This window comes from Rhinatrema bivittatum, chromosome 12 (assembly GCF_901001135.1).
Source record: "Rhinatrema bivittatum chromosome 12, aRhiBiv1.1, whole genome shotgun sequence".
Lineage (NCBI taxonomy): Eukaryota > Metazoa > Chordata > Amphibia > Gymnophiona > Rhinatrematidae > Rhinatrema > Rhinatrema bivittatum.
Window position 1 is genome coordinate 18,735,132 of NC_042626.1, and position 15,205 is coordinate 18,750,336.

Genomic DNA, 15,205 nt, shown 5'->3' on the forward strand with positions numbered 1-15,205 from the left:
AGCAAGTAGCAAATTGAAAACAAATTGGAGAAAATTCTTTTTCATTCAATGCATAATTAGACTCTGAAATTCATTGCCAGAGGATATGGTAAAGGAAGATAGCATAGCTGTGTTTAAAAAAGGTTTGGATGAGTTCCTGGAGGAGAAGTTGATAAACTATTAGTCAAGTTGATGTAGAAAATAACCACCACTTATTACCGAGATTGGAAGCATGGAATCTAGTAATGTTTGGATACTTGCTAGGTGCTTGTATCTTGGATTGACCACTGTTGGCAAACATCCTCATTAGTTAATATGGAAGCAAATAATTCATTTAGTCTTTCTGTGATGGCCTCATCTTCCCTAAGAGCCCCTTTAACCCCTTGATCATCTAATGATCCAACTGATCTCCTTGCAGGCTTCCTGCTTCAGATATATTTTTAAAAGTTTTTATTATGAGTTTTTATCTCTATGGCCAACTTCATTTCAAATTCCCTCTTAGTCTGTCTTATCAGTGTTTTACATTTAACATGACTGTGCTTATGCTTTTTTCTATTTTCTTCCAGTGGATCCTTCTTCCAAATTTTGAAGGAAGGTTTTTTGGTTAAAATAGCCTTTTTCACATTGCCTTTTAACGATGCTGGTAATTGTTTGGCCTTCCTTCCACTTTTCTTAATGCATGGAATACACCTGGATTGTGCTTTTAAGATGGTATTTTTAAACAATGTCCATGCTAAGTGGCAACTGCTGAGCATGGTCAGATATTCAACCACCGCCACAGACTCAGATAAGTCCCTGTGATCATAGGAGAGATTGTATTTATTTACATAAATTTATATTCTGCTACTTCCACAACAAGACTCTGTGCTTTCCTGCTTATCACCATTTGCCATTTTTAAGTGAACTTGAAGCAGGAAGCAGAAAAACATGACAGGGCAGCACTGAGAGAGCCCAGATGGGTCGAGGACCAAACTGCTGTGTTTCCAAACTACATGGGTATATTTGGGCTTGGTGTGCATATTAATTCCTACAGTAAACTCATTTGCATAGAATGCCAGAACTTTGAACTCTGTGTTTTTTTATGTTTGCGACACTTCCATAAGGAAAAGGTTGTGGTAAGGAGGTGACACAATGGAGGGCATGGCGCGTGACAGAGGAGGAGAGGGAAAGTGGATCTGTAGAGTGACAGCATCTGTTCTGGTTTGCAATTTCGTGGATGCTCGGGTCAGGTTAAATGCAGTCTTCAAGCTAACAAAACTCAATTTCCTTGACAAATTAATTTGTGACATACCAACATGTCACTTAATCTGTGACCTACGTGGTCCCAGTGTAGTCACTATTCGCAGAGAGAAGAGAGCTAGACTTTCTGTGTTGCTGTCGTTGTGCTGCTCTGGCCTACCAAAGCCAAGCTAAATTACTCTTTTCATCTTAAGGGGAAAAGAACCTTCTACCACTTGAATGCTCACAAAGTGCAAATTGGATTTTCAGTACCTCTTGATTTAAAGTGGCACAACAGTGAAATAAAATTATTTGAAGGTAAGAGCCTCAGGAATGTTAATTTTTGTTTCCTGCTGACAGCTCTGTGAGGTTTTTTCCTCTCATTTCCTGTGGGTTGTTTTTGTTTTTTTTTTTTACTTTATTTTATTTTATTGCTTGGTCAATTCACTTAGCAGGAAATTGAATAACTTCTCTAGGGCTTCATCCTAGTTACTGAGCAAACAAGAGCAGTAAAACAAAACATAAAAAAACAAAAGAAGACTGTGGTAAAGAAACGAGGAGGGAATAACATCCTAGGATCCAGCTGAAGGGATGTGCTTAAGGGCCGTGCAATGCAGAGGCAAGAGAGGCATCATTAAAAACAAGGAAGGAGGTACCCCTGCCAAGGTATACAGTGAAGTCGGTGGTTTTCAAGAGGGCAAGCCTTGGGAGGTGGGCCCAAGGACTGGTTTGAGCACCCCGGAACAAAGCGTGAACTCCAGGGCAACGCCCAACTGACTGCTCCCTGCTGCAGAAAAATTCAAAATGGCACTAGGAGGACTCCAAATCTCATCCAAAATGGTGCACCGGAAAGCATTGTGCGTCCTTGCTGTCCAGGATGGGTTCTCCATTCTAGGACTTCTCTAACCTTGTAGCAAGCAACATACAAATTGTTACCTGGGATACATGCTCACCCCATCAGAAACCGAGCAGAGAAGGACAGGACGTATTCCATCAAAACCGATGAAAACTCGGAGCCCTTTATAGTGACTGTGAATGCAAAAAAATCATCAATAGTTAGGCACAAACGGAATAGCGTCTGTGGCTTCTGAGTGTCTTACTTCTCCTCTACATTTAATCTTGTTTAACTCCTTAATTAAATACGAGGACATCAAAGACTTTTCGTTTACACACTTGGGTTCTCCCGAGATTGAATTATATAATAAACTGTGTAGCAACCCTGAGATAGCAGGACCGGATCCGTGGAGGCACTCAGGCAGAAAATGAACAAACAGAAAGCAGTGGTAGGGCTGTGTCTGCTCCTCTCTAGGGCTGTCAGCAAGCTCAGAGTGAACCAGTCTTAGTTTTACCGAGGTGCATTTCTGGACTTGTAGTACCACTTTCTCCAGAGAAGCCACACTCAAACGTCCAGAGGTGCAATGGACGTGACACCGTTTGAGGACAAAGGGATCCATGGTTTGAAGTTGGAGGAAGACTCGGAGGAACTATGAGGAAATACTTCTTTACTTAGTGGGTGGTTAGATGCTTGGAACAACCCTACCAGCAGAGATGGTGGAAACCAGTATTGTGACAAAAGGAGGCAATGCCACCCAACAGAGCAGTGGTAAGGGTTCGGTACAGTCACAGATACAAATTAGGAGGCGGCGGTGGATTTCTCAGCATGGGATGCAGGCTGACTTAGAGCGATCTCCTGCCGGCAGCCAAGCTTGTACGGCTGAGACGGGTCCTTAGCCAGGACGGCTGACAGGCCGATGCAATACGTGTGCGCGAAAAACGGGCGCTCATGATTGAGTGCCCGCTGTCCTAACTCGCGCCCACCCACCTCTCCCGGGCGCGCGATGCAGCAGGCCAACGCGCTGCTGCGTTTAAAAAGGAGGCGCTAGGGGAAATTTTGTGTCACTAGCGCCTCCTCTGCATTGGGCATCCAGGAGAAGAGGCTGTGCGCAGGTTAGGAAAACGGCTGCTCATCAATTGAGCCTCCATTGTCCGAATCTGACTGCCGCCAAGACTTTTTTTTTTATTTTTCCATGTTGCTGCTTTCTGTGGTTCCTCCGACTTAATACTGTGACAATATTAAGTCGGAGGAACCACAAAAAAAACAGTATTTTCTGCTTTCCTGTTCAACATTTTGGGCTTTTCAAGACTTAACGCCAGCTCCAGAGCTGGTGTTAATTTTTGAGGGTTAAATGTGCACCCGACTCGCCCACATTTTATTTTTTTCCATCGGGGGTATAACTGATAGCCTCATCGACATGACATTTACAGATGCTGAGCGCTATTAGCTATGCGCTGGTTTGGACACGCCGATCCCCCTTACTGCCTCAGGGGTTATGGACGCGCGTCCACCTGTGCGCTAGCCTGAGTGAGCACAATAGTCCTTGTCTGTTATGTTGTTGTGCTCCTTTGCACCCGCTGGGCCTGCAGGATCATCTGTCCGACACGCACAGAATTTTTTTCCTACTGCTGAAAAGGCCTTTATGTGGCTAAAAAGCGAGGGTGATTCTTCCTAACATGGAGAAAGAGAAGCTAGAGAAATAAAGACGGCCCTGGAGAGGTAAACATTCTCCATCAGACAGTGTTGTGCTTTGTCATTTATCCATGAACGGCAGGAGTTCAGTTCTTTTCCTCCACAGCACTGCACGCTTTATTCGCATCTGGCTCTCATCAGAAAGCCAGAATATATTCTCTCTCTGTACTCCTCTGCAGCCGGCAGGCACAACCTACTCCTGCCTTTTATCCATCTTTTGTTGGGTAGGATACAGCCCTATCCTGTTCTTCCCACACATTCAGAAATCAAATTCCCACAGCAAGGCATGGAAACTTTCAGTACACGCGGGCAGGGGGCGGTGAGTCGTGCCGTTGTGAATAGCAGCACAGCACTTATTCCTGCATTCACCACCACTCCTTCTCCTAGCCAGCCTGCCTGCGCGCACGTGCCACCACTCCCAGAGTCAGTCAGCCAGCCAGCCCTGTCTGTTTCCCCAGCCAGCAAGTCAGCGTCTTCACACCTTGATGGCTTGCTCCAAGTTTTCCTGCCTCTATACCACCGTATTTTGGCTGGTCCACCCCCCTCCCCCCCCCATCAGCTAACGCCAGCACCGTGCAAGTGCCTCCGTTCTGCATTGCTCTTGCAACAGTGAGACTATGAGATCAGCGTAGGTGCCTCTACTCTCATTCTGATCTCGCAGTCCCAGCCTCACCAGCGTGTAGGCACCCACGCGGCTGGAAGTCAGGTAGCTGCACGGTGCCGGTATTAGCTAAGAGACCGAAGATCCTGGGTGGCCCACCCTGTTCCAACACCTGTGCTCCTGATACCAGAACCAGCAGGGGGTGCTGAAGAGCAGGAGTGAGGTGCACTGGCAGAGCTTTGTGTGTCGCAGTATAGAGAGGCCTAGGGGTTGGAGCAGCAGGTGGAGAGGCCAGGGTTAAAGTTCTTCAGATGTCCCTTGTGACCTTGGGCAAGTCACTTCATGCTCTGTTGCCTCAGGTACAAACATAATTTAAGCTTTTTTGCCATTCCATGCCTATTGAGGGAGGGGGGGGGGGGGTGAGGCTTTATAAAAAAAAAAAAAAAAGGCTCTTAGATTGTGAGCCTTCTAGAGACAGGGAAATAGCTCCTGTGCCTGAATGTAATTCACCTTCAGCTACCAATGCAAAGGTATGAGCTAAATCTAAGTAAATGCAAATAATAAAATAACTGGAATAGTAGAGGTTGCTGCAGGGCAAGACTGAGTTGCATTAGACAGCAAAGCTGTGCAGAAGGAGGGCAGCCCAGAAGCTGTATAGGCTGCATAAATCATTATGTACCATCTCGTTCTGGCTGTGTTGTCCTTTCAGCTTTAAATTTCTTTTCAACTCTGCGAAAATCAACAAATAGACTGAATAGCCCACAAACATACATCTCCTTCTCCTGATGTTTAATAATTTAAACAGCAAATCCTGTAAGAAATGAGAATGCTCGGAGATTAGCATTCATTGGCTGTAAGAGGTCCAGGCTTCTAGATCCTGCCATGTCTGCTGCACCACAATAAAACAATTTATTAGTTGTCAGGAAACCAAACACGATTATTCAGCAGCAGTGACAACAAAATCACAAGTGTTGTCTTTTAGGATTTTTCTCTTTAGCTGAGAGTTAACTCATTTTGCTTCAGATACTGCTGCTTGGCTACTATAAATGACCTTGGTGCAGGTCTCTGGTGAGAGACCACCTTCGGAACTGTCCTCGGGTCCGGAGACCATTTCTAGCAAGGGACATCATTAAGGTAGGGGCAGTTCAAAGGAGGGTTGCCAGTATGGTGCATGGACCTGCACAGGAAGCCCTGCAGAGTGACACTAGCAGAGCCTAAGATGGACTCTAAAGCAATGGTTCTAAATCTTGGGGTGGGACACTGAAGGCAGGGGGTGCAGACCCAAAGGGAGGGGTATGCAAGAGAGCCTCACTGTACCAATCGGCTTCCTCTCCAAAGCAGAGAGGAATTGGGAATGTGCAAAGCCATCTGTAATCTCCTTCCTGCCCACAATGAAGTGAAGGTGCGCGAGCTGTATCTTCTCTACCCTCATGCCAAGCAGTAAGGAATCAGGTACGAGCAGGGCCATCTGCATCTAACTGCCTCCTCCCCCATCTTCCCACTGGCAAAGTAGAGCAGAGCCAGAAAGAGACACCCACTACTGCTGAAAAAGAGGATCCAGAGCCGTTCTCCAAAGCCAGCCCTTGATAATCAGTTTAGGGAAGCCCTGCTGGGAGGATAGGGTCAGTGCAGGCGCATTTATTTATTTTCTGACATTTCTGGTGTGACTCGCTTTCCTGGCAGAAAGTAATGCTGCTCTGGTTCTATGAGAGCTGGGACCAGGGCAGAGTCCAGACTGTAAGGATAGGGAGAGGGTCCCTGCAAGAGGGAAGAGCTCAAAGATGTCAATCTAATCCCAATGCTAAGTGTAACAGTCACACCTGTCTTTTATAATCTCCTCTCTAAATTCAAGCAGGAGAAATCTCAATGTGTTGAGAAGGGAGATAGCAAACATCAGGTGTGACTCCTAGTGCCCCTCAAGGACAACGCTATGCACGCCCACACGGGGTTTCCTCTGTGTGCAGATCTGCGACCCTGCACTTTAGGTTGGTAAAAGAGAAGAGCAGTAAAAACCATGAGGTAGGATAAAGAGAAACAAAAGGGGGAAATAAAAGAAAAGGATTTGGAAATAAGATCAGCAAGAGAAGAACAGGGTGCCATGGTGGAAACCCCGAAAAGAAAGTCTGAAAGAACTGAAGAGGAAGGAGGGGAGAGAGAATGAAGAAAAATGTAAAATGAATAAGGGAAAGATAGAATAAAAAAGAAAACTATGAAAAACTGGGGAGGTATCAGGAGAAAGAAACATAAAGGATGAAAATAAGGAATAAAAGAGCAATACAAACATTTGAAAATATTTTATGTTGCATTATAGGATAAATTGGCAGAGCAGGTGTACCAGGCAGAGGTGGCCTAAGAATCATTTGGGGCCCCCTTAGAGGCTTAATTATGAAGGCACATAATTTTGTAAATACTTCTATTTATGCTGTTTGTGATATGATTGTTTTCTTGTTAGCTGCCTAGGGCTTAAGCATAGGTGGCATATAAACAAATAAACCTATAAATATTGGACATTTTTTTTTTGTATTAAAATTTTACTTTTCCCTGTCCATGAAACTGCAATGAAAGTTGACTCCTGGATCGTTTAAGTATTCTTTTGGTGAATTAGCTAAATAGATGTTAAATGCAAATAGAGCCACTTCCTTGCAAAAACTTCGCCCAGTTGCAACATTTTGGGGTCCCCTGGGAAGCTGTCTGGTTTGCCACTACTGGTACAGGGGATAATACACTCATCCAAAAGTCCCATGTGTAGCTGGGCAAAGGAGGTGCCCCCCAGGCTCCCATGATTCTGCACATGGTTGAAGCTGCCTAATGATCCCATTGCCCCATAATTTACAACTTGCAACACAATCAACAAACCTGAAGCTTCCTCACCTCCTCATTCAGTTTTCTGAAGAAAGCTACAGGGCCCCTGCCTTCAAGCTCATCTCTCTCTCTGCTCCTGTTGCATCCCCTCCCCTAGCAAACAGTCTGCAAGGAACAAGAAGGGAGTGGGGGTTAAGGCTGAGGCCACAGCAGAGAATAGAAGATGCACCCTGCTCCCTAAGCCGTCCCCTCTCCCCTCCCCCCCCATCATGAAAGGAACAGGAGGGGAAGGTGAAGTTGGAGTGGACAAATAAAGCAGTCAGAATGTTGGATCCCTCAATGATCTCAAATCAAACCAAAGATGATTTGATATAATTCCAGGATGTAGTGATGTCCCATTAGAAGAATTTCATCTTTATACTAACCATACACCAGCTACAAAGACTTGGATGTGTTTTGGAAGTCTGCAGCTGCTGGTGTATCACAGCTGGCAGAGAGAGCATTAATTTCAATTCATAGAAGCCTTGATGACTGGCATTACTGCTGACAAGTTTTAAACTTGTGCTAATTCAACCTCTTTTTGTATCCGTTCTCATGTGTCCAATATATGTGCACATGTATTTTTCTGTGTAATTAACAGTAAGACAAACTGCTGATGTTGAGGGCAGTTTCAGCAATCATAACTTAATATACTCACAAAGATAGCAAGGACTTTCTGAAGCAAATATAAAAAGGATGGTTGCACTATTTCAATTCAAAACAGAAGTGACATTTCACAGTTAAAAGTCTGTAACTTATGTCTCAAGTTAATAAATTGTTAGTGGTCAGAGCATCAGGTGGGAAGCCAGGGTTCAAATCCTGCTCATACTCCATGTGACCATGGGCAAGTCACTTCACCCTCCATTGCTCCAGGTACAAGCTTAAAGGTGATCGTTCAAAATGTTAAGTGCCAAAAACCAATCCTCTGCCTGGAGAAGTTCGGTGGTCGGTCACCAACACCCTATCCGCCGATGGAACCGACGTCGATGGTGAGATGTCCATCGGTGCGGCTCTGAGATCCTTCAGTGCCAATGCTGATGGCTTGGTCTTCCTCGATCCAAAGAGGTGCTCCATCTTGTCCAGTCGAAGACGACAGCCCTTCGGGGTCATCTGTGCGCATTTGCAGCAACCCCGGATGTCATGCGATGCCTCAGGCAGAAGATACATGGCGCATGGGGATCCATAATGGACAGGGTCCTCAGGCACTGAGGACATCACCAGAAACCAGACGTGACCATGACAGGATGAAATAAAAGGGACACAAAATGGAAATCGATGGCGGTGGGTGTTGATGGCCGGCGGGCACCGAAGCACCGCCACCATGGGGAGAATTGACTGCAAAAGGAAACTTACCGATATATGACAAAAACCCTGACCAGTAACACTATTGGGGATGGACCGAGAGGGACTCAGCATCGAAAGTTAAAAAAAAAATGCAAAAAGAAGCAATTAAGAAAAGTTTTCCAGATTAGGCTGAAAAGGCCAAGAAGAGCTCACTAACCAGGATGCTGCAGCTCCATGGAAAAAGACTGGCGAGGGACCTTGCGTGGGACGTGTGGTATGGGGCATGCTCAGTGTGCCAAGTCAAAGTTCTGGAAACTTTGACATAAGTTTTCCATCTTGGAGCTCCATCTGATGTCACCCATGTGTGAAGACTATCATCTTGCTTGTCCTCAGAGAATTCCTTGTCCCCAGTGGGCTTACAATCGAAGATAACTTTCAAACAACTGCATACAGTGGCATATACACATGTATGTGGCCGTGCATAGAATTACTATGTATTTTGTGTGCCTGTCATGAAATCACTCGTAAGCCGACATATATTCGTCATACTTGTAATGCAAACCACATACATCAATACACTGAATGCACGCATTTTACCCATTTTAAAAATGTGCATATATTTTACACATGAAAAATAAAATAGGACTTACCCACCTAAGTTGGTATATTTTATAAATGCGCGCATCAATGAAATTACCAGTCTTGCCAATTAGTCCACCAGTTTGCCCAGTCCTTCTCCAGATCATTTAGACCCTCCTGGTTCTTCACCCTGAACCCCCCCCCCCCCCCCCCCCCGCTTCACCCAGGCATTCCACCCAGTCAGTCCTACACAATAAACATATTTAATATCACTGAAACCAGATAATTAACAGGTGCAAAAAGATGCAAATAAGCTGGAAAATGTATGCATGTTCAATGTCTTTTAAAACAGCAACTTGTGGTACTACTGTTGGCTCTGCCAGAAACGCCTCATTTCTACATGCATGTATCTGTGCACGATAGTGAAACTACGCACGGAGTTTGGATTTTTATAAAATATGGAATATGCGAATAGAGGCTACTTATGGTTGCCATTGCCAGTTCCTTGAAGGAGGAAGCTCCATCCAGGCTGGCAGAAACATCGAGGCCTGTAGCCCCCCATCCAGCTCTGCCAGTGCCTGCACATCTGGACAAAGGCCAAGCACCTAGGGCCCCATCCCCTGTTGCCTACAGTGAGGATGAGGGTCCCTATGACCCCTGGGGGGGATGACACCATGGAGTCCTTCAGGGGCTCTGAGGGTATCCCCTCAGACCCTTCTCCAGAAGGGCGAAGGAATGACAAATTGTCCTAACCATGGATGTGTCCACCCTGGGCTGGGGAGCTCATGTAGATGGGCTCAGCACCCAGGGTCTCTGATCTGCTCAGGAAAACTGTTATCAAATCAACTTTCTAGAGCTTCGGTCGATCAGGTACATGCTGTGGGCTTTCAGAGATCAGCTGTCCAACAAAGTTGTCCTGATCCAGACTGACAGGGCTGCGTACCTGGCTGGGACAGAGAACGTGGTAGCGGACAGACTGAGTCATGACTTCAGCCCCCATGAGTAGTCCCTGGACCAGAGGGTTACGAATTGGATATTCTGCCTTTGGGTGGAGCTTGGATGTAGATCTATTTGCATCCCTTGCAACAGGAAAGTGCCTCGGTTCTGCTCCTTGTTCAAGTCAGACAGCAAACCACCCTCAGATGCCCTTGCCTGTCATTGGGGCAATGGTCTTCTGTATACTTATCCTTAGATTCCTTTAGTTGTGAAGACTTTCTTGAAGCTTCGCGAGAACAAAGGGACTATGATCCTCATAGCCCCTTATTGGCCCAGACAGGCCTGGTTTCCACTCCTATGGAAGCTGTCCATTTAAAGACCAATCAGACTGAGGACTTCCCCAGATCTCATCACACAAGATCGAGGCAGATTGCGATATCCCAATCTCCAGGCTTTGTTGCTCATAGCCTGGATGTTGAGAGGTTAGTTCTGCAACCACGCAGTTTCTGAGGATGTGCCTTGGGTCCTGGTAGCTTCTAGAAAGCCTTCCACTAGAAAGTCCTATGGACTGAAATGGAGGAGGTTTTCCATGTGGTGTGAGCAAAAGGCCCTAGATCTGTTCTCTTGCCTCTCACAAAAACTGCTTGATTACCTTCTACACCTATTGGAAGTTCCCTTAAATACCAACTCTGTTAGAGTTCATCTCAGTATAATTGGTGCATACCACCAGGGTGTAGATGGTACACCCATTTCTTTACAGCCTATAGTTGTTGTACGTTTCATGCAGGGTGTGCTTCAATTGAAGTCTCTTGTAAGGCCTCCTGCTGTGTTTTGGGACCTCAATGTGGTGTTAACTCAGCAGATGAAAGCTCCTTTAGAGCCACTGTGCTCCTATGACCTGAAATACCTGACCTAGGACATCATATTTTTGGTGGCAATCATCTCAACACACAGGGTCAGCACACTCCAGGCCTTAGTGACTTATCCACCTTACACTATTTATTTAGAATTATATTCCACTTTTTTCAGCACTTCAAAGTGGATTACATTTCAGGAAATGTAGGTATTCCTCTTTCCCCAGAGGGCTTACAATCTAAGTTTGTACCTGAGGCAGTGGAGGATAAGTAACCCGCCCAAGTCACAAGGAGTGACGGTGGGACTCGAACCCTGGTCTCCTGGTTCATAGCCCACTGCTCTAAGCACTAGGCTACTCCTCCACTCCACGCTAAATTTTATCATGACAGGATGCTCTTGTGCATGTACGCTAAGTTCCTGCCCAAGATGGTGACAGGCTTCCATCTTAGCCAGTCTTATCGTCCTGCCAACATTCTTTCCCAGGCCCCATTCACACCAAGGTGAACTTGCACTGCACAGTTTGGACTGCAAGCAAACATTAGCCTCTATCTGTAGCGGTCAGTAGGCCACCCGTTTTATTTCTTTTGATAAGAATAGGTTGGGCATTGCCATTGCCAAACAGACACTATCTAATTGGCTGGCAGATTGCTTCTCCTTCTGTTATGCCCAGGTGGGACTGCATCTTGGGGATTATGTCAAGGCTCGTTCTGTCAGAGCCATGGCAGCGTTGGTGGCCCACTTGTGAGCAGTTCCCATGGAGGAGATCTGCAAGGCTGTGATTTGGAGTTCTCTCCACACGTTCAAATCTCACTATTGCTTGGATAGGGATGGCCGACGCGACAGTAGGTTTGGCCAATCTGTCCTATGGAATCTGGCTGAAGTGTAGAACCCAACTCTTTCCCGCCTAGGCCCGATGTTTGGGTTCAGGCTTGCCCCCCCCCCCCCCCTCTCCTCCCCATTACCAACAGCACCATTGCTGTGCTTGTTGGCATATGGTTTGGGTGTTTTTTGGTCCCCTTTTATGTTGGGGAGCAGCCTGTAGCTAGGTTTCACCTGTGTGTGAGGATTACTATCCTGCTTGTCCTCGAAGAAAGCAGAATTGCTTACCTGTAACAGGTGTTCTCCGAGGACAGCAGGATGTTAGTCCTTACGAAACCCTCTCGCCTCTTGTTTTTTTGTATATCTCTAATTCTATTTACAAGACTAGAGAGGGACCCCACATGGACGCCTGGTATTGGCATGCTGGGCATGCTCAGTGTGCCTAGTCAAAGTTTGTAGAAAGTTTGACAGTTTTCTGTGTCAAGGCTCCATCTGATGTCACCTTTGTGTGAGGGCTAAAATCCTGCTGTCCTAGGAGAACATCCTGTTACACGTAAGCAACTCTGCCATACCTACAGAGTAATCCACTTTGAAGTAGCTGACCAGCCACAAAAAGGTGGAATATTTAAAAAAAAAAAATACAAATTCAATTATTTATTTTATAGTTTTAAAACAATGTGAAAGTTTTTCAATTAAAAATTGACTTTTCTTTTATAGGCAGAGATATGAGTCTTGCCACAGGGTCTTGAACAATCTGCCACAGCATAACTCTTGCCACAGTCTTGAATAATCTGCAGTGGAAAAGCGAGGGCTCTGGGTAAAGGTGCTTCTCATGTATTTTTTTACTGCAGAACAGGGTTGTGGGAGTACCATGCCCTGAAAATCTACCTCTTAAAAATGAGTCCCCTTTGGCAGCTCTAAACAGGGGTAGCGGGGGGAATGAGAGTGGGAGGGGGGCACCCTAGTGGGAGGGGAGAGCAGAAATAAAAGTCACAGTGATGAGAAAATGTCATGCTGTTATTTTAAAAAAGCAATAATTTTATTGAGTTACTGTGTTAGGTTAATGTGTTTTTCAAGACTATAATTTTATTCTTTGCCTTTCAAGAATTCTCCAGGTGTACTTTGTTCCATAAAATGTTTTATTGCTTTTTTTTTTTTTTTTTAATGTGATCATTTGTAATTTCTTTATGTATAATTTCTTTGGCATTAATATCCCCACTGCAGGTCGCGGGGAAAGGAGAGGAGGACCCTCCCCACACGCCCACGGTAGTACACATCTGCACCCACCCTGAAAGGAAATTAGAGAGAACCTTAGAAGCTTATCTGCCTCACTGCCAGTGAAGGAGGAGAGGAGAACTGAGAGGGGAGCCACCTGCTCCACCACTGCAAGCAGGCAGAGAGGAGGAAGCAAAGAGCCAGCTGCTTTCGCATAGAAGGCTGCACATTTCTATCCATGACCTGTTTGGGGAGAGGGAAAATTCCAGTCTTCCTTTATTTATTTAAAACTTTTTCTATACCGTCGCAACGGTTTACAGTAAGGCACAAAAGTAATGCTATTAAAATCTATCAGTTTACAATCTATCTATTGTATTAAATCTTTTTATTTATATTAAAACACTACAACCAAAAACATAACACAAAGCACAGTATTAGCCCTTCACATACCATGGCTGAAGTAGAAATACATAGCTGTTATTAATAACTCCTACCCAACCCTTCCCTCCCCTTAATGATCTACCTAAATCCCATCCCATCCTCCCCACAGGTAAATGTACAACAAAGGCAGTTCACAGTGTATCAAACTTCACCAACCTCAAGTCTGGAAGACACCAATACAAGCTATCCAGCACTCTGCGTATTATTTAAAACTGGTGGTAAAGATGGAATACACATAGCCCATAGGTTCAGGAAAACTCTCTTCTTCGAAAGTCCCCCAGACTTGCAGACCTATTTCTCTATGATCATCAAATGATGTAAGGCCTTCCCCCATTTTCATCAATGGGGTGGGGTCTGCAGATCTCCAGTGTTGTAGAATAGATCCCTTCCCAAGCCCCCAAGCTTTCCTGAGCCACAATCTCTGGCATTTATTCCCCCTCCCCAAGCACGAGGCGACATGAAAAAGAATGGCTTCCAGATGTAATGGCAAAAGAGAACCTAATCCTGACCCCAAATAAGCCTGCACTTTTTTCCAGAAAGTTTGGATAAAATCATAGGACCAAAACATATAACCCAACGTACCAATATTTTAACCATTGGTCGGAGTTGGAAAGCTTTGACATTAATGCTCTTTTTTGCAAAAAATAAAATCTCATTAAAAATGTAAACTGTATTTCTCTTAGAATACCTTTGACTGATATCTGTTTAATTCTTTTGGTCAAGTTTAGTATTCCTCTGATGTAAACTGCATACCCATTACCAACTCTTTTCACCATTCATCCATAATATGTTCTACTCTTCAGTTTATCAATCAGGCCTACCACATCTTCTAGGTTCTTCGTGATTTGGTTCAGTCCATCTGAATCGTTACCCATGAAAACCTTCGCCGGAATGGGTATCTCCCTAACATACTCTTTAGTAAACACCAAAGCAAAGAAATCATTTAATCTTTCTGCCATGGTCTTATCTTCTCTAAGTGCCCCTTTAACCCCTCGATCATCTAACGGTCCCCAACTGACTCCCTCACAGGCTTTCTGCTTCGGATATATTTAAAAAAGTTTTACTGTGAGTTTTTGCCTCTACAGCCAACTTCTTTTCAAATTCTCTCTTAGCCTGTCTTATCAATGTCTTATGCATTATTCTATTTTCTTCTGTTGGATCTTTCTTCCAATTTTTGAATGAAGATCTTTTGGCTAAAATAGCTTCTTTCACCTCCCCTTTTAACCATGCCGGTAATCATTTTGCCTTCTTTCCACCTTTTTAATGTGTGGAATACATCTGGACTGTGCTTCTAGGATGGTATTTTTTAGCAATGACCATGCCTCTTGCACACTTTTTACCTTTGTAGCTGCTCCTTTCAGTTTTTTTCTTACAATTTCTCATTTTATCAAAGTTTCCCTTTTGAAAGTTTAGCATGAGAGCCGTGGATTTGCTTACTGTCCCCCTTCCAGTCATTAATTCAAATTTGATCATATGATCACTATTGCCAAACGGCCCCACCACTGTTAGCTCTCTCACCAAATCCTTCCATGTCTACTATTTTTCCAATAACACCAGGCTCTTGTTTCCATAAACCATTACTATCCAAGAAGCAAATAGTGTCTTACCTTAAGATCCGCATACAAATGCTTGGAATCAACATTGTACTTACTTTTAAATTCTAAAAAGGTTAACATTTGCTTCTATTTGTCCAGTAACTGGTAGATCAAACCTATTCCCTTCTTTTCCCATATCTGAATACTGCACTGTGCATCCCCCCAGGTATAAAATCTCTATTGCCTGTTAAAGTTAGCCAGGTAGAGATCCTGTGACTTAAGAAAAATGTACCACAAAGCTATTTCCATGTTCGCAAAATCGGTCTAAATAAGCCACTCACTCTGTAAGGAGGAGAAAAGGGAAATGGATGCACA

The 15,205-nt window shown here is 44.6% G+C and overlaps 1 long non-coding RNA gene across 1 annotated transcript in view; it reads left to right on the forward strand.

Moving 5' to 3' along the window:
- The window catches only part of LOC115074447, a 73,801-nt gene extending 60,590 nt beyond the window's left edge, over positions 1–13,211 (forward strand). The window contains exon 3 of the long non-coding RNA XR_003852244.1: positions 12,864–13,211. This is a non-coding gene — a long non-coding RNA (uncharacterized LOC115074447). The remainder of the gene's footprint in view (positions 1–12,863) is intronic.
- Positions 13,212–15,205: the final 1,994 nt, after the last annotated feature.